The sequence below is a fragment of the Cervus elaphus genome, chromosome 19 (genome assembly GCF_910594005.1).
Source record: "Cervus elaphus chromosome 19, mCerEla1.1, whole genome shotgun sequence".
Taxonomy (NCBI): domain Eukaryota; kingdom Metazoa; phylum Chordata; class Mammalia; order Artiodactyla; family Cervidae; genus Cervus; species Cervus elaphus.
Window position 1 is genome coordinate 3,798,835 of NC_057833.1, and position 20,248 is coordinate 3,819,082.

Genomic DNA, 20,248 nt, shown 5'->3' on the forward strand with positions numbered 1-20,248 from the left:
GTTAGCCTGCTGGTGGGTGGGTGGGCTCATTTCCTGACACGGCTGACTGCGTGCTCTGGGGTGTCCTAAAGCGGGTGCTGGCCTACAGATGAGTGGGCTGGATCCCAGGGCAGCTGGTTGAGGGGGCCAAAGTGCCTTGGAACTGGTGCTGTCCTGCTGGTGGGCAGAGCTGAGGCCCAGGGGTTTCTGGGGCTCATGGCCCCTGGTGCGTGAGGCTGGTCCTTTGGTGGTGAACAGAGGCCTGCGGTCGCTGGCTGTAGGGAGCCTGGGCTTAGTCCGTACACGTGTGTGGGGTTGAGTCCTGAGCCCTCTGATGGACCAGGCTGTGTCCCAGGGAGAGTGTGGACTCAAGGGTTCCTTTAGGCAGCCTGCCTGCTGCTGGGTGGAGCTGTGTTCCTGCTCAGCCAGTTGCCTGGCCTGAGGCATCCTAGTATGTACTGGTGTTTACTGTGCCTGTGGGTGGGGCTGGGTCCCAGTGTGGGTAAGCTAGAGGGAGGAGCCCAAAATGGCGCTTGCCAGCCCCAGAGCCCTCCTGGCAGAATGGAACTCCCAGAGTGGCCGTCACCAGGGTGAGCTTCAGGGCTCCTGACGCTGGGAGACTCCGAGATCAGCAAGGGGGTCTGACCCAGGCTCCTTCCAGATTACTGCTTCTGCTCCGGTTCCTGGAGTGTTGAGATTTCGTGCACCTGCTTTAAGAACGGAGTCTCTCTTTCCTACAGTCCTCTGACTCTCCTGAAAATAAGCCCTCTGGCCTTCAAAGCCAGACGTTCTGGGGGCTCATCTTCTCAGTGTGGGACCCCTGGGTTGCAGCCTGATGTGGGACTAGAAACCCTTGCTCCCCGGGGAGAACCTCTGCAGCTCTCATAACCTCGCATTTGTCGATCACCTGCCCAGGGGTTTCGAGTCTTGACCATAGTGCATCTCTACCCATCTCCTTGTGGTTCCTTCTTTATATCTTTAGGTGTAGATGATCTTTTCTGCTAGACTACAGCCTTTCTCATCTATAGTTGCTCTGTAAATTGTTCTAATTTTGGTATGCCCCTGAGAGGACGTGAATTCAGGGTCTTCCTACTCTGCCATCTTGGCCATCTAGCCAAAATGTTCTCACAAGAGAAGTAAAATTGAAAAGAGCAAGTAAAATTACCCCATCATAGAAGACATAATTATAAACCAGTAAATCATGGCAATCAAAAATTTAAAAAATGTTTATTTATTTATTTGGCCCTGTCGGATCTTAGTTGCAGCAGACGGCATCAATCTTTCGTTGAGGGACACAGAGTCTCTAGCTGTGGTGCATGGGCTTGGTTGCTCTGTAGCATGTAGGATCTGAGTTCCTGGACCAGGGATTGAACCAGCGTCCCTGGTATTGTAAGGTGGATTCTTAATCACCTTTCCTAGACCACCCGGGAAGTACTAAACTTTTAAGACTACTACAAATAATAAAGTAATTCAACTAGGTGGCTGGATTTATATCAATACACAGAAATTAATAGTTTTCTAGAAACAAATGACTGATATAGAATTTAATGGAAGAAAATACTCCATTTATAAGAAGAAAAAAAAAGATAATATGTTAGGAGTAAACAGCAGGAAACATGTAAGAAATGTATAAAATAAATGTTAAAATTTAACCAATAAACATAAAAGACTTGAAGAAGTGGACTGGCGTACCATGAGTTCAGAAGAAAGGTTCAAAACCATTAAGTCATCAATTTTTCTAAAGTGAAAAGTCAGGCGAAGTTGTCAGTTGCTCAGATGTGTCCAACTCTTTTACCATGGATGTAGTTCAACCTATGGACTGCAGCCTGCCAGGTTCTTCTGTCCAGGGGACTTCCCAGGCAAGAATACTGGAGTGGGTTGCCATTCCCTTATTCAGGGGATCTTCCCAACCCAGGAATTGAACCTGGGTCTCCTGCATTGTAGGCAGATACTTTACCATCTGAGCCACCAGGGAAGCCTTCTAAAGTTAATATAAAAGTTACTTCCTGAGTTAGTATATAAATTTAAAACATAAATTAAAAAAATCCTAACAAAGTCTTTCCCCAGCCTTATTGAATGTAAAGGTGTACAGTGTAATGGTATATGTATATACCATTTTGAGATGATTTTGAGATGATTACCACAATAAAGTTAGTTAACACACCCATCACTTCACACACTATTTCTTTTAATAGTGAGAACATTTAAGATCTACTTTTAGCAACTTTTCAAATATATGATACAAGACTTCCCTAGTGATCTAGTGGTCAAGAATCCACCTGCCAATGTAGGGGACACGGGTTCGATCCCTGGTCTGGGAAGATTCCACATCCAGTGGGACATCTAAGCCTATGTGCCATAAGTACTTGAGCCTGTGAATTCTACAGCCCGAGCCCTGCTACAAGAGAAGTCACTGCAATGAGAAGCCTGTCATCACAACTAGAGAGTAGCCCCCTCCCACAGCAACACTGCAACTAGAGAAGCCATGAGGATCCAGCACAGCCCCCCAAAATATATATAGTAATATATATGTATTTAATGTCACATGGTAAATAGTATTGTAAAGGAATGCTGAGTGATCAATGGTCCTTTACAGTAAAATTTACCTTAGTAGTATATGCTTTGGGTTGAAAATTCTCAATGCTGATGTGTTGAGAAAAACTGATAGCATCTGTTTTTAATATATAATTATGCTTTTATGGTTGTAACTTTTAAAATTTGTTACTGACTTCCATTCTTTTCATTATGCATTAATATGCATTAATAATGCCCTATGCATTAATTCTTTTCATTTATGTGTTAAGAAAGCATAAATGTGCATTTGGATTACCTGATAATCCTCTTAATATATGGATTCTCATTGAGTGGTTCTCAAGTGGGCCTGAGATTTTCAATTCTAACAGACTCCCGGACCAAACTTTAAATGGCAAGGAACCGGAAGCTATGTGGAGAATTTTTAAAAAGTAGTTATAAAGAAAAACATATTTTGATTCAGCTGCCTTCCAATTAAATGCAAAGAAAATCAAAAGAAAACTATTATTTAAAATTTCACTAGAAATAGTCTTACAAAACAGATTTCAATCTTGCATTCCTTAGTTTTCTTGAATGTGGTAAAAGACATAAACAAAATCCATTGTTGTATGACTGATATCAATAAGCATTTTTCATTTGTAGTTTAGTAAAAGTAAAATGAGCTACCTTCAGTTTAAAATTCATGAGTTTTTAAAATCATATTTATTAAAAAATAAATTTAAAAGATGCAAGCTTGTTTTGACCACAAAGCTTGTTTCACATTTCTTAACCCCTGAAAAGTTTAAGAACCAGTAGTCTTTGTTACAACTACAAATAGATGTGATGATTTACTATACTGCTGCCACTTCTGAATAGCTCTTGATAACTGGAGAAGGCTTTCATAGAAAGCATTTGTCTGTAGTGACAGGTTGCACTTTATGTTTCAAATAGGCCAGCTTTTTGAGAATAAAAAGTTTGAAAAAAGGAAGTAGAATTCTTAATTCTCAATATTCTTCCTGTCTTCATATTATTCTGATTCTTTTAAAGTACTGTTTTAGTTTTTTTAAGAAAGTAATTTATTATTTTTTTAATTTTAACTAGAAAAACAATCATGAGCATTTGGGCAATCCTAAAACTCCTTAGATATATTTAGCTAAATATAATACATCTTCATAAGTGCAGAACTTGCAAGGAAGTAAGGAATATCCTCTTGGGTCAGACAAAGAGGAAACTAAAAATCAGATCTTACTGTTCCCCAAATTTTCTATTTAGCTAAGAAAAACAAGAAAAGAATCAAAGATGAAAGAAAATGGACTTAACTCTAAAAGAAATGGGTGATTTAGAAGTTTGGTCTGGTGATCAGCAGTATCAGCATCACCTGGGCACTTGCTGGAACTATAGCCTCTCAGGCTCCATTGCAGACCTGTGATGGCACCGGAACCTGCATTTGGATAAGTGCTCGGGTCTTCCTATGATAGGACTTTAAGGATCACTGGTCTACGAGATGTCACAATTGAAGGGTACTAGGAAGATTTCCCTTGACCATTAGGTTTTTCACTCATTCTTCTCAGTATCTAAAATTTCATTTTCATTTAAGATATTGTGGTTTTGAAAGCTGCTTTATAAAACATGCAACTCCAACAAGGCTAGTACTCACGTATTCATTTACTAACAAGTTTTCTAAATGATAGTTAGCTGGAAGTGGAGTTTTGAGGATCTAAGGTAAATTTTAGGGATTCAGAGAGAGGCATACGCTCAGATAAGGGGTGCTATTAGGCAGGACAGCTGGGCATAGACAGAGAATGTGGTGGAATCTATGAGTAAGAAGTTGCATTCTTTGCCCCAGATTATACAGGAGAGAGTCATTTGGTTCCAGTTTGAGCCCTCTCTCTCCTGTTACACCGGCTACTCATTGTTTGTCATTTCAGTTTAAAGTTCAGGCTCTGAACCTTTTGGATGGACTTGCATTCAAGTTCCAGTTTCAGAGCCCAAAAGGTCTTTTTAATTTCTCACCAGCTGTGTGTGTTTGGATGAGTTATTTCATTTCTTGGCACCTTACAGTTTCCTGATCTGTGAAAAGAAATACAACAGTAGGACTTAAGGTTGTCAGGAGATTTACAACATAGCACATACAAGAGCTTAGAATAGTGTTGTTGCCGCTACTATTATTGTTATTATTAGTGAAGGGCGCAGGGGGAACAAGGAAAAGTCTGGGACTATTTTGAGAGCACTGATCTCCTGGGGATAGAGAGTTTGTTATGTGAAATAACAATGTTGAAAAGAAAGATTGGAAAGGTTTAAGAGTAAAGTGTTCCTAATTAAAAGTTTTACTTGGCACCAAATATGAAGCGATCAATGGTAAAAAGTAAAGTCATTATACATTTCTCCAAAAAAGACAAGCAGAATTGCCAATAAACACATGAAAAGATGTTCAACTAATATGATGAGGTATCACTTCACACCAGTCAGAAGAGTCATCATCAAAAAATCTGCAAACAATAAATGCTGGAGAGGTGGTGGAGAAGAGGGAACCTTCCTACACAGTTGGTGAGAGTGTAAACTGATACAGCCATTACAGAGAACACTATGGCGATTCCTTAAAAAACTAGGAATAAATTTACCATATGACCCAGCAACCCCATTACTGGGCGTATCGTCTGCCTACAATGCAGGAGACACGGGTTCAATTCCTGGGTCGGGAAGATCTCCTGGAGAAGGAAATGGTAACCCACTCCAGTACTCTTGCCTGGAAAATCCCATGGGCGGAGAAGCCTGGTAGGCTACAGTCCATGGGGTCGCGAAGAGCTGGACACGACTGAGTGACTTCACTTACACTTTCACCCTGAGAAAACCACAATTCTAAAAGACACATGTACCCTAATGTTTATTGCAGCAAACTATTTACAATAGCCAGAATGTGGAAGCAACCTAGATTTCCATGGACAGATGAAAGGATAAATAAGATGTGGTACATATATACAATGGAATATTACTCAGCCATTAAAAAAACAAAATTTGAGTCAGTATTAATAAGGTGGATGAACCTAGAGCCCGTTATACTGAATGGAGTCAGAAAGAGAAAAACAAATATCGTATATTAACGTATATATATGGAAACTAGAAAAATGGTATTGATGAACCTATTTGCAGGAAAGGAATGGAGATGAAGATGTAGAGAATGGACTTGTGGGCACAGTGGAGGATGGAGAGAGTGGGATGAATGGAGAAAGTAGCATCAACTTAAGTACACTATCATATGAAAAATGGATAGCTAGTGAGAAGTTGCTGTATTACACAACCTAGTCTGGTGCTCTGTTATGACCCGGAGAGCTGGAAGGTTCAAGTGGGAGGGGAGATGTGTGTAGTTGTGGCTGATTTGCATTGTTGTATGGCAGAAGCCAGCGCAACATTGTAAAAATTAAAAAACAACATCAACAAAAAATAAAGTCATTATGAAGTAGCAGAGAGGTAAGCCAGAGAAGACTGTAAGTAAAAACTGGAAAAAGCTAAGGACTTTGCAATGCCTTTGACTGTGTGGATCACAATAAACTGTGGAAAATTCTGAAAGAGATGGGAATACCAGATCACCTGACCTGCCTCATGAGAAACCTGTATGCAGGTCAGGAAGCAGTAGTCAGAACTGGACATGGAACAACAGACTGATTGCAAATAGGAAAAGGAGTATGTCAAGGCTGTATATTGTCACCCTGCTTATTTAACTTATATGCAGAGTACATCATGAGAAATGCTGGGCTGGAAGAAGCACAAGCTGGAATCAAGATTGCCAGGAGAAATATCAATAACCTCAGATATGCAGATGACACCACCCTTATGGCAGAAAGTGAAGAGGAACTAAAAAGCCTCTTGATGAAAGTGAAAGAGGAGAGTGAAAAAGTTGACTTAAAGCTCAACATTCAGAAAACTAAGATCATGGCATCTGGTCCCATCACTTCATGGCAGATAGATGGAGTAACAGTGGAAACAGTGGCTGACTTTATTTTTCTGGGCTCCAAAATCACTGCAGATGGTGATTGCAGCCATGAAATTAAAAGACACGTACTCCTTGGAAGGAAAGTTATGACCAACCTAGACAGCATATTAAAAAGCAGAGACATTACTTTGCCAACAAAGGTCTGTCTAGTCAAGGCTATGGTTTTTCCAGTGGTCATGTATGGATGTGAGAGTTGGACTGTGAAGACGGCTGAGCACTGAAGAATTGATGCTTTTGAGCTGTGGTGTTGGAGAAGACTCTTGAGAGTCCCTTGGACTGCAAGGAGATCCAACCAGTCCATCCTGAAGGAGATCAGTCCTGGTTGTTCATTGGAAGGACTGATGCTGAAGCTGAAACTCCAATACTTTGGCCACCTCATGCGAAGAGCTGACTCATTGGAAAAGACCCTGATGCTGGGAGGGATTGGGGGCAGGAAGAGAAGAGGATGACAGAGGATGAGATGGTTGGATGGCATCACTGACTCAATGGACATGGGTTTGGGTAAACCCCCGGAGTTGGTGATGGACAGGGAGGCCTGGCGTGCTGCGGTTCATGGGGTTGCAAAGAGTCAGACACAACTGAGCAACTGAACTGAACTGAACTGAAGGACTTCGCTGGTGGTCCACTGGTTAAGACTGCAAGCTTCCACTGCTGTGGGTGCAGGTCTGATCCCTGGTCAGGGAGTTAAGATCCCACACGCTGCATGTCTACAAGCTCATTTGCTTCAGTCATGTCCAACTCAGTAGCCCACCAGGCTCCTCTGTCCATGAGATTCACCAGGCAAGAATACTGGAGTGGGTTGCCATGCCCTCCTCCAGGGGAATCTTCCAGTCCCAGGGACTGAACCCACTTCTGCATGTTCTGTACTGCAGGCAGATTCTTTACCCATTGAGCCACCTGGGAAGCCCCATATGCTGTGTATCAGAGCCAGAAAAAAGAAGAAAGGCTAAAAAAAGCAATCAATTCTAGCCATTCTCATATACTGTCTGTCTTTTTTTCCCATTAACTGGTTATTACTACTATTTAACATGGTGGTGGTGTAGTCGCTAAGTTGTGTCCAACTTTTGCAGCCCCATGGACTGTATCCTGCCAGGCTCCCTTGTCCATGGGATTTTTCAAGCAAGAATACTGGAGAGGGTTGCCATTTCCTTCTCCAGGGGATCTTCCCAACCCAGGGATTGAACCCAGGTCTCCTGAACTGCAGGCAAATTCTTTACCAACTGAGCCACAAGGGAAGACACTATCTAACATACCTAGTGCTTTAATTTAATCATCTGAAGACATGCACGTGTAATTCAGCCGTTCCCCCACATCTTTATTTTTGGAAATGAACAAACTGAAGGCTGATGCATTTCATTGCATTGCCAAGTTGATAAGATTTAGCCACAATCACGATGGAAGCTGGGAGAATTTCCAGATTATAGAGCTCGTCACCAGATGCTAAGCCTCTATCAAGGAAGTGAAATTGTGTGATTGATGGCTGGAATAAATTCATGCATGAAACAGGAAATAACAAGCAGTGAACAGAAAAGAAATCTACAATCGGGAAAACAAGCAGTATTGGAGGAAATAGCAATTATATAACAGCGTATTGTCAACTGAAACAGAACAAACTGTAGGCTAATTAAAGTACTGTCTAAGTACCATTGTGTTAGTTGGAGTGTTTTATATCATTACAGAATTTTAAATTAAATTCTAACTTTAACTGCTGCCCCATTTAGTATCATGCTTGTGTCTCCCCTTCTGCTGGCTCATGGTGTTGTTTTGTCTCCTGTTCTGTGTCTAAATTGTGGAGAAAACTTTGACATTTTCATGCAAGTTCCACAGATGAGGACAGTGCTATCTCAGATCTGTGTTCTCATCTTTTCTGTTGTATTTTCTCTTCTGTAGAGTATCCTTCTCTGCCTTAAAAATGTATTTGATCTTGCAATTTGCAAAATAGTGGCAGGGGAGGGGAGAATTTATGAAATATGAGGCTTCAGGGGCTGACCATGAAGTCTCCAATATCCACTCTTCTTTCCTGAGTCTAAGGAAAATAATCAGTGCATGAATTGAGGATTTCATTGAAAGGGTTCCATATGGAAAGAACTGGGGGACGTGAGCCAAGGAGTCTCAGAACATAGCACGGAGATGGCTACCTGCTCAACTTACTCTAGGTGCTAGCCCCAAATATGCGTTTAGTTGTTTTTTTAAAGCACTGCCAAGGAGGCTGCCTGTGAACCATCTCATACACTCCCGTGTATTTAATACTACTTTTACAACGAAGATTCCTAAATTTATATCTGCTGTTATTATCCCCCACTTGACATTCAGATGCCTCCTGGACATCTCCATTTAGATATCTCAGTCTTAACATATACAAAAACGAACGTGTGCTTTTTCCTCTCCGATTTATCCTCTCCATCACCCAGTTTTCTCTGTGTCATAAATGGTACCACCTGTCACGCAGCTGCTCACATCAGAAACCTGGCTGTCGTGGTCTTTCCTTTTTCTCTCAGCTTCCACACCCATCATCAAATCCTCATCATTTAAACTCCAAAATGCATCTTCACTCTGACTTCTTTCCATCTCTACTGCCACAGCTTTGGTCCTGCCCATTATTTGCTTCTTGGATTATTGCAGCAACCCCCTGACTGGCCTTCTTGTTTTCACTCAAGTCTTTCTTCAGTCTGTTTCCTACACAGTTGCAGGGTGGTTCTCTTGAAATGCAAATTAGATCATGTCATTTCTTGGCTTGAAATTCCTAATTGCCTTAACGATAGAACTGGAACCTTTTGAGAATTCCCTGGCAGTCCAGTGGTTACGACTTGGCACTTTCACGGCCTTAGATCAGGGTTCAATCCCTGGCTGGGGAGCTAAGATCCTGCAAGATGCAGGGTGTGGTCGACTATCCCTCCCCCTGCAAACAAACAAACAAAAGACAACGACTGAAAACCTGGGACCTTTATTACGCTCTATAGACTTCCACATCAGTGATTTTCAAATGTAAGCATTTTAAAGAATCACTTGCAGTTAAAACACAGATCCCTAGGCCTGACCCCCAGAAAAATCTTATTCTCTGCCTGGGCCTGAGAACTGAGATTTCTAACAGATTCCCAGATGAGGCTAATTTGGCTAGTCGAGAAGCTGGCCTTGAATAGTAGTATCCAATTAAACCTCTTCTCTTACCTCCCATCCCTTCCTTCACTATATTCCAGCCCCAATGGCTCCCTTACCCTCAGTTATGCTAGACTTGCCCCAGCCTCAGGGCCTTTGAATATGCTTTCTAGGTGCCCTTATTAGCATTTATTCTATCTTTTTCTGATGACATCATCCCAGTTTCCTTACTTCTCTCCTGTGGTGTGTGATCTCATGAAGCACTTAATTAAAGCATCAAGGGATGAACATGTGCCACAGGAGAAGCCAGTGGAAAACACCCTCAGTGGAATTTGAATTGTGAGCAGACTGATGAAAATGGCTGTAGTAGTACTGCCAGGATGACAATATTGATCCAGTGGGGCAACTGGAGCCACTGGTTATTGATCTTTACAAGACTGTACTTCAGGCATCCCTTTAATCCTCTAAGTATTGTCACATTCTTCAAGTAAATTGACTTTTTTAACTTAAATTGGTTAGAATTGGTTCCTGTGAAGTTTTGCTCTTTAAATTTTGACTCAAGTCAGCTTTTCAGAAAGTTTCTTTGACAATTTTGTACACTATAGGTCCCTCCTTTACTTCTCAAATGATTGTTTGGCATATATTAAGATAAACTTTTCAGTTTAAATATGTTAATGTGGTGAATGGTGCCAATCAATTTTATAATGTTATCTTAAATTCAACATTGTTTGGTCATAGTATTTATTTTTAAAGCTTTGCTAGTTTTTAGTTTACTAATGTTTTATTTGGGATTTTAGCAATATTCATTCAAAGTGAGATTGGCTTATGATTTTTCTTTACCTGTATTATCTTTGTTCAGTTTATTTAAAAGGGGGATTTATTTATTATAATTTTATTTGTTTATTTTTGGTTGTGCTGGGTCTCCATTGCTGCATGGGTTTTTCTCTAGTTGCAGTGAGCAGAGGCTACTCTTGATTTGCGATGCACGGGCTAATTTCAGTTGTTTCTTTCCTAGAGCAGGGGCTCTAGAGTGCAGGCTTCAGTAGTTGTGGGGCACAGGCTTGGTGACCTCGTGGCATATGGACTCTTCCCAGATCAGGGATTGAGCCCATGTCTCCTGCATTGATAGGCGGATTCTCTACCACTGAGTCACCAGGGAAGCCCCTGCCCTCATTTTTAAACGATGGCTGAACTTGACACAGCAAATTCTAGGTTGACAATTGTAACTATTTATTTTAGTATTTGAGGATATTATTTCACTGACTCCTGGTTTCTTGTGTGCCTGTTGAGAAGCCAGCTGCCATTCCTTTGCAGTTCATTTTTCTTTCTATTTAAGAATGTCTTTTTTTTTTCCTTTAAATTTCCCCACAATGAACCTAGTTATGAATTTATTTTGTGCTTCTTTAGGGGAACCTAGGTAGGAATTGTTGTGTCAGAGAAAATATTACTTTCCAGCCTTTTCAGATAATGCCAGATTGTTTCCTAAAATGACTGTCTTGATTCATATTCCTGAATTCTTACATTTAAGGAATGAACAAAGCTATTCTTTTTAACCTGTAAAATGTGGACATTATTATTTTTTACTTTTCTTGATGTCATGAAAGGAATCCCTGATTTAATATAAAACCAGACTGAGATAATTTGATGATAAAATGCTTACAGGGATATTCTAACTATACTTAAACCTATTACACTAGCCTTCATAATAATATTCCCGATTCTGACTTTTCCTTGTGACTTTCTTAAAAGCAGGACTGTTTATTAAGTATTGAATGTCTTTACAACTGATGAGAATCTAAGAATATATAGAATGTATAGTCAGAGATACACTGAAGAGGAAAGTACCTTTGATGACCTTTATTTATTTTATTGTAACTTGATTTAGACTTCTTTGTATTTAAATTTTGAGTGGGTAATACTCAAAAGGTACAAAAGTTGAAAGGCACAAAAGGATACACAACAGGGAGTCCTCCTGTTCCTCATGTCTCCCCAGAGTAATCCAAGTAACAAGTTGCAGCCAAGGGTATTCTGCAGCTGCTCCAGGTAATAACTCCCTCTCGGCCCTCCTTTTTCTAAAAGTGAGGTTGAAGGAAGTGAAGCCTGTCACTTGCTCTTAAAGGCGCCTTATTTTGAAGCAGCAGCAGAGCCAGAATCTAGTTCCTGGCATTCTAGATCATAACTCTTTGCGATCCTTGCAGTAAGCCCACATTGCCTCTCTGCAGTGTCTAGTTGTTAACTGGCTCATCAGCGTGAATGCTGGATGTTTCAATCCGGATAATTCAAGTTTAAAAGTAGCTTGGTTTAAAACCGGAGTACTTGGGGCAAGGAAGTCTTATCAGAAGGCAACATTTTTGTTGTTGTTGTTCATTAAAGGAAAGAAGGGTTTTAAAGGGCTGACCTAGGGTTTAATCACACGGTTTGACTTTTGCTGAGTCTCGGGGATGGCGCGTGTCAGACCCAAAGCGCAGACGTCAGCACGGCTTCCACTCTGGCATCGGGGGACTAGTGTTCAGCCCTAGGCCTTCTCGCTCCTCTAACAGGGCGACTGAGACTCTTAAGGCGCTGGCCTTGGTTCCATCCTTCTAGATCTCGGTCTGGACGCGGTGCAGAAGGGATAAGGCCCCACTGGTCGGATGAGTGCGGCACAGGAAAGAGTCGCGACGGTTCCAGAGCAGGCCCGCCCTGGGGGAGCCCGCCAGAGGATCTCGGGCTGCTTCGGGCCAAACAGCCCGAGCGGACTAGGCCAGCCAGCTCTGGCCGCTCGGTCCGATCCGCTCCTGACCCACGGCCTCCACTCCTGGGGGGGACGCGGCAGGATTCCACAGCCAATCCCCTCGGCGATCCTACCCTTTGCCCCGCCAAAAGCAGATCCTCCAGCCTCGCTCCACAAGCAGCCCCACCCTGCCCTGCCCTTCCAATCCAGAGAGGAACGGTCACGAGGCCAAGAACGCGACTCCGCGCACTAGGCATCCCTCCGCGCTGGACCAGAGCGAAGCAGCTAGACTCGGCGAGAGTGGGAAGGAGCCTTAGCGAGCAGTTCTACGGCCCAATGGCTTTCTTCTACCTCCGGGTGCGGGCCAATGAGGCGTGAGGGGCGGGACTTCCGCCTCGCCTTCGGTGTTGTCGTCCGCGCTCCGACTCGGCTGTGGGGGTCGGTGCGGAGATCCAGTCATGAAGTCGGGGTAGAGACTTCTGCAGCGACGCGGCTGGCGTGCCTGTTTGTGTGGCAGGGTCAGCTTCCAGGTAAGAGCCTCTCCTGCGTCTCGACGGCCGGACGGCAGGTTTCCCCCCGTGGGGCCTGCCGGGGAGAACACACCCCCTCGCCCGCCCTGAAGCTCCGGGGCGGCCCCGCCGCCGTGCTCTTGGCTGCTCCTCAGGCTGGGTGCGGAGGAAATTATAGTTTAGTTTTGTTTTGCAGAAGGTAAAATAAAAAACCCTGCGCTCAGAGGCCGAGTCTCCCTTGCATTCCTGCGCCATGAGTTTGTATCTAAAGTTGTTGGGTTATCTGTTTTGCTTCTTGCATTCCGCTCTTGAGGTGTCTTGAGCCTGGGGACCTCTCCGGAAGTCGTCTCTTTCCGGGCGTCCCCGGGCGAAGTCGCTTGAATTTAGTTGTGGGAAGGCTTTAGTCTTTGGGGAAAAAAGAGGGCAGTCGCCTCTTGGCTTTCTAACCTTCCTGCCACCCCCACCCCCCACCCCGGAAGCTAGATAGAAGGTGGGACGTGATTCTGCTAGGGACAGATAGCCACGTCCCTGCCCCCTAAAGTTGGCAGCTCTGCCGGGACGCTTATTGAGTGGACCCGCGCTGATGAAAGGACTTTATCTCAGAGAGGGAGTGGGCAAACACCGAAGCCAAGCGATCCCAGAAGCACTCGTGCGTATTTGGTGGCAGTCACTGAGTGTTCCCCGTCAGCTTTTGGGTAAATTCCTCTATTTTGTCCTAATCTGGCAATAGTAGATTTCCAAAACCATCGTTTCATCTTCAGTTTCAGCACCGTGGGCAGCTGCTTAGGTTCTTTGTTGTTACCCCAAACTAGCCTGACAAGTGTTCCTCAGTGATGCTGCAGGAACAGGGAAAACTCATGCATTCCTTTCCACAATGATCTGTTGTTCTCCAAGGAGAACATCTGCAGTATTTGATACAATGTAAATAAATAAGATGGGTGTGCTGTCGGAGAGTTCTAGTTAGAGATACATCAATGCAGGGTTTAAGGAAGGGCTTTCAAGGATTTAATCTTTTTAGGGTTACATTTTAATGGGTCTATGAGATTAGCTTCATTTTGGAGTAACAAAACTGGGCTGTAGTAGCAGGTTTTTTGTTTGTTTTTGTTTTTTTGATTGAACAGCATGTGGGATCTTAGTTCCCCGACTCTGGTAGCAGTTTAAAAGAACTGTAAATAGTAGATAAGAAATGTAGTGGGCGTCTCTGGTGACTCAGTGGTAAAGAATCCGCCTGCCAATGAAGGAATCACAGGTTCGATCCCTGGATGGGGAAGATCCCCTGGAGGAGGAAATGGCAACCCACTCCAGTATTCTTGCCTGGGAAATCCCATGGACAGAGGAGCCTGGCGGGCTACAGTCCGTGGGGTCGCAACGAGTCAGGTGAGACTGAACAACAGTAACAAAGAAGTGTATTGCAGGGCTCATGGGAATTTTGAAATCAATTTAGTGCATTGACATTAATGTTAGAAAAAAACAAAAAAATAGCATAGGACATCCTATGGAGTAAGAGTAAATATTACTTCATGAAACGTTTGTTTCAGGTTTTAAATAATCTGTGAGTGTGAAGAGGAAGATGTAAATGTATACTGTATTATTGTGGATTGTGGCAAAACACTGGATCCCAAATTTGGGAGTCAGACTGGGTTCAGCCTTCAGCTCTGCCATTTACTAATTCTGTGACATTATCTGTGAATAAGGGAAGAATTATAAGAATTAGTTGATATAAAATATGTCTGTTACATAGTCAAGTCTCAAAGTAGCTGTTTTTGTTGTTATTATTTTTTGGAAATGTTTGCTAGAAGCCCAGTAAATTCTTTCTGTAAGGAACGACAACTACTGTTTTAATAATATATATTTTTTACCCTTGCCTTTATTTGAAGCCAGCAGCTTCATGTCTCCATGTATAACAGTAAATGATGTGGACAAAAATCTTAATTTGCAGGGTTTTAAAGCTCATTTCTTGCAGGCATTTGGCAGGGACCTAACTGTTACTGCATTCAGCACCCTTCCTTTGATGTTTCTCTGCATCCCAGAGTAACAGATTTATCAAAAGTTTTCCAGGCACTAATTTTAGCAAAGTAAGGGCAGGACTTAGGATATGATAGGTTTGTGTCTTTGAACTGAATTGGATAGGAAGGCATTTTATGTTTTATAGTTTTTGCCATAAGGATATGTGAAATGGCATGGTCAGATATCATGGTGTGCTTATTTCATGTTGGTATGACCTAAAAATGGTTGACGTTTAAGTAAAAAGTGTGGTTTTGGACATTTTGAAATCTGGGAATGTTTAGCAGACGTCAAAATGAGTTTGGATCAAAGCAGTGTTTTGTCCCATTTGACATGTCACTGCCATATGGTATTGCATATGGTAATTTCACATGACATACAAAAGGAAGAGACTGAGCATTGTCCATTTTTTCAAAACAAGAAACAGAATTAATAGACATTTCTTTTCATTAGATCGTGGTGGATAATCATTGTTTCAAAATTCATGTTTTCTGCAAATATTTATTGAACACCTATCAAAAATACTGGTTCCCACAATCCTTTTACATTACATAAAAGCTAATTTAGGAACAATGAGAACATATAATCAGTATTGTTAGTTTACATATCGTAGTACATAGGTAACAATCACAGTTGTAATAGCTAACATTGTTTACTACAGGCAGACAATTCTAAGCACTTAATATTTGTGATTCTCTTTTTATAAATAGGGAAATGAAGGCATCGAAAATACATAACTTTCTGAGTTCACACAGGTTGTTAGTGGAGTAACTGAAATTTGAATCTAGGCATTCTGATTATGAAGCCTGTCTTGTATAATGTTTTATTAAAAAATACAGAATGCTGTGGAGTTATTTTGGATTCTTGCTTATTTGGATGGCTTTGGGTAAGCTCTTTTGACCCTTGGTTTCCTCAGCTCCTTCCTCAAAAATATATTACTAAGCCATTATGTTTTTGTGGGGTAAGGATAATTTGTAAAGCTCTAGACAAGAGTATGTGTTCGATAAATCATGTGCCTCAGCCTTTTCCTTTCATATTGAGGATGTGGCCATTTGAAAGATTGTTAGCAACTGGAGGAGGATGATAGAAGAAAGAATTTCACCTAAGGACACTGCTGAATCAGAGGTATAGAAGTGGGAAAGCAGAGAACATTTGCCAAGGTAGTATGTTTAAGGAACAGGCTGGTATAAAGATAGATGGATAGAGTTTACAGGAATCCTTAAAGGAACCAGGTTAAGGATTTTGTACATGATTCTTGGTTGAGAAGAATCCCTCTTTATAGATACTAATCTGGAACAAAGTCCATCGAAGGAGTGGAATTACAGTGGTTGAGGCAGGAAGTGATGATGGTGGGATTGTTGTGAAGGGTTTAGATTGAGAATGTTAAGTGACCCTGGGAACCAACAGAAGTATGGGCCTTATTTTGGGGATGGTATTATGATGAAGAACAGATGTTGGTGGTGGAAGGGGATTTAGGAGAAGAATTCATGATACAGTCTTTGGCTGTGGAGCTGAGGATTAGTTCAGATGTTTGGAAATGTAAAATGGAACCTGGAAGCCCTGTGTACTCCATAAAAAGAGTAGAGACCAGTTGCTCACCTTGTGAGGAAGTGGTCTAAAGCCACAGTCCCCCTGTGGGTCAGTTTCGCAAGAGGGATATGACTCCAGAAGACCCTCAGAAATGCAGATTTCTCACTTGATAGAGTTCTACCCACTGTTTTTCCCTGTAATGTTGTTTTGTGTCCAGGGAGGATAGGGGTAAGGTAGTGGGGAGGGAAAATTTTGGAAAATTAGCAAGGCTCTCATTTATTATTTCAAAAGAGAGCCAGGAAATTGAAGACTAGGGATTCTCACATTAAGAACTTGGAAAGATGATGTGATATAGTACCAGACACTTATAAACACATGTTGTATGTTACACTGTAACATCTCCAGATTTCTTATTTTGTGTCATCCCCTCTTTGTTACCCTGAATTGATTAAAAGCAAAACCTTTAAAATCAGAGAATCTATGTGCTTATTAAGGGTCAGCAATGAAGGAGGGGATCTAGAGAGAGTGTATTCTACTTACAGCCAAGACTGTGGGAGAAGCTCAGAGGATAAAAGGAGAAGGCCTCCTGGTGTGGTAGGAAGTCTAGCAATTCTGTGAATCCTTGAACCCATTCTCTGGCTTCAGTTTCCTCATTTTGTAAGATGATGATGATGATAATACCAGTTCTGTCCTGTTGCAAGGAAGAAACATGCCTAGAGGCCCTTTATACTTCAAAACTGGAGAAGGAAGTGGCAACCCACTCTAGTACTCTTGCCTGGAGAATCCTGTGGACAGAGGAGCCTGGCGGGCTGCTGTCCATGGGGTTGCACAGAGTTGGACACAACTGAAGCAACTTAGCATGCATGCATGCATTGGAGAAGGAACTGGCAACCCACTCCAGTGTTCTTGCCTGGAGAATCCCAGGGATGGAGGAGCCTGGTGGGCTGCCTTCTATGGGGTCGCACAGAGTCGGACAGGACTGAAGCGACTTAGCAGCAGCAGCAGCATACTTTAAAAAGGGCGCAGATCTAAGTAGAATGGCCTGTGGTTTCCTTTCTTGGCAGATTTTCTAGAGTTTGGTACAATTCATTAGTGGCATGATACTAAATTAAGCAGTATAGTAATTTACTCATCTCTGAACTGTTTTCAGTTTTCTGTAATGCAAGGCCCAAGTAACTGGCCAATCAAATAAAAAATTGGACATTAGGCATAAGCATTAAGACAAGGAAGGTTTGCATATTCTGTTATTCTATTGCTGGAAACATTACTTGGACTCCACTACTTATGAATTTTTCTATCACAGTCACTCACTCAACAAATATTGAGGTATTTTTTATGTCAGGCATTGTTCTAGGCATGCAGAGTATGTTAGTGAACCAAAAAAAAATGTTAAAAATAAAAAATCCTTGTCTTCATGGAGCTTATTTTAAAATAAGGTTAATTTTAACAGTTGAAAGTAATTAGATTTTTCTTGTATTCTGTGTTTGATATAAAGTTATGATTCTGAACAGATAAAGTACAAGTACTATAGCAGATTGTAACTAATTTTGTAGAACACTTGAAAGGAAGGGACTGCATCATTCTGACTCATGCATGTCTCCCCATTTCCCCTTTTCCCAATGAAATGACTTTGATGTATTTAATGTTCAGCAAATGTAGGTACTCATTAAATATTTATAATGGGGAGAAGGAAGTTGTGTTAAGGCAAGGGCCAGATCTTAAAGATAGAGGAATCAGTTGAGCGTAACAAGTATTAAGGGCCCCATGTGTTCACTAGATTGAAAGTACAGAGAAAGAGAAGGGTGCTGAAAATGGCATTGCCTGGCTTATGCAGAAGTACAGTTATATTGTAGCTGAAAGCATCACCATTAAAGGAATTTGGGTATCTGGGTGTTCTCCAACTTGCCCAATAAGTAGCTCGGTGACTTTGCATAAATAACTTGACCTCTCAGTTCATTTCCTCATTTGTAAAATGAAGTAATTTGAATTTTCCAGTTAAAAAAGTCAGCTTTTAAGACTTACAAAATGTCTTTTATCATTTCACTTTACTAGTATAGATAAAGCGGAGCCGATCATGAGCTTCCATTGAATAATAATCAGACTGAATTTATGCTTTTAGTTAACAAACTAGATGTTTAAAAAAGATGTCTACAAAATTAATGCTACCTATTTGATGTTATTTACTAAGAAGACTACAACATTGTAATTTTAAAAAACAAGGCAAAATATAGCCTAACATGTAGGTTCCCCTTTTGCCATTATGAAGGAAAAATAAGCCATAATATTTTAGACCCCAGTAAAGGATGTTACTAGTTGTTCATACTTTACTTTTACAACAGTCTCTGATTACTGTGCTAGGTGCTAAGTATCTCAAATCTGAAACCGAATAGTTCCTAACTTCAAGGGGTGATGAGCAAGTTAAATGTTTCCTTACACCGAGGTGGCCTGGAGAAGGCACGTAATGAGAGGCTGAGAGAAGAGAAAGTTCAGGTAGTTAGCGGTTAGAGGAGACTGAGTAGGAATGGCAAGGGACAAAACTGGAGCAGTTCATGAACTTTTTAGTTTTCAACTTTATTCTAAAAGTTGTTTAATCTATTAAGGAATTTTAGGCAGGGAGTAATGTGATCAGGCATCTTTATATCTATCTTTATATACCTTTTAAGAGAATGATCCTTGGGGAAGATATTTATCTTGCTTCCAGTTATTTCAGTGGTATAAATCCTATTTGAGGAACTCTGTCTTTTATTTGGGTTTCCCTTGTGGCTCAGCTGGTAGAGAATCTGCCTGCAATGGGGGAGGCCTGGGTTTAATCCCTGGGTTGGGAAGATCCCCTGGAGAAGGGAAAGGCTAACCATTCCAGTATTCTGGCCTGGAGAATCCCATGAGTTGGACACGACAGCGAGTCTTTTATTCGGAGCAACAGTGTTGTGTGGTTTTAGGGTATCAGTAACCTTGAAATATTTGGACATTAAAACTTATTTATGTCCATAGCCACATTAATGTAAATTGAGAAGACGGCTGAAAATGAAAGGTATTCTGCTTATTGAAATGAGAGAGCTTCTGGTCAGGTAAGAATTTGACTTAGGGTTATTTCTAAAGGGCTAAAAAAATTTGTCGAAGTTAGATTGAATATGACTCTAGTTTGGGCTCATTTTTTAATGATCAGGATATCCAGTTAAACTTTTAGAGGGAATGAATCTTCAGGGAAAAATAATCCCACCTGATGATAGGTAAATATTTCTAAATCAAGTCATAAGAGAGTAGGAGTTGAATTTCTGCTTTGCTTAGGTGTAAAACATCTCATTAAATATTGAAGAATAATTTGTCTAATCACTGTCCTTGTAATTTACATATTTGACCTTCAAAAAAGAAAAATTGTGCTTCTAAGTTATACATTATATAACAAGTATTTTAAATATTAATTGCTTAACATTTTTTGAGGTGAAGTTCATACAATATAAACTTAATAATTTTAAAGTTAATAATTGGGTGGTACTTAGCAAATCACAGTATTGTACAACCACCACTCTCTATCTAACATTTTTATCACTAGAAATTAAAACCTTGTACCCATTCTCTGCTGCCGCCAGCCCCTGGCGGCACCAGTTTGCTTTCTGTCTCTATGGATTTACTGGAGATCTCATTTATTCTGGAAATCTTATATAAATAGAGCCATACAATATGTGACCTCTAGTGTCTGACTTCTTTCACTTAGCATAATGTTTTCAAGGTTCTGCAAGGTTGTTGCAAGCTACATTGCTGTATGTATGAATCTTTCCTTTTTACAGCTTAATTATTTTATTGTATATATACAGCATCTACTGAAGGATGTTTGGGTTCTTCGCATCTTTTGACTATTGTGAATATTGTTGCCATGAACATTCATTTACAACAGTTTGAGAACTAGTTTTCATT

The 20,248-nt window shown here is 41.2% G+C and overlaps 1 protein-coding gene and 1 non-coding gene across 2 annotated transcripts in view; one reads left to right on the forward strand and one right to left on the reverse strand.

The window, feature by feature from the left end:
- Positions 1-1,882: 1,882 nt before the first annotated feature.
- Positions 1,883-1,954, reverse strand: TRNAC-ACA. The gene has a single exon. It is a non-coding gene; the product is annotated as a tRNA-Cys (tRNA).
- A 10,713-nt stretch (positions 1,955-12,667) lies between these two features.
- Positions 12,668-20,248, forward strand: part of RNF13 (ring finger protein 13) — a 111,842-nt gene continuing 104,261 nt past the window's right edge. Inside the window, exon 1 of the mRNA XM_043873563.1 lies at positions 12,668-12,820. The gene's annotated coding sequence lies outside the window, so the exon portion shown is untranslated. The remainder of the gene's footprint in view (positions 12,821-20,248) is intronic.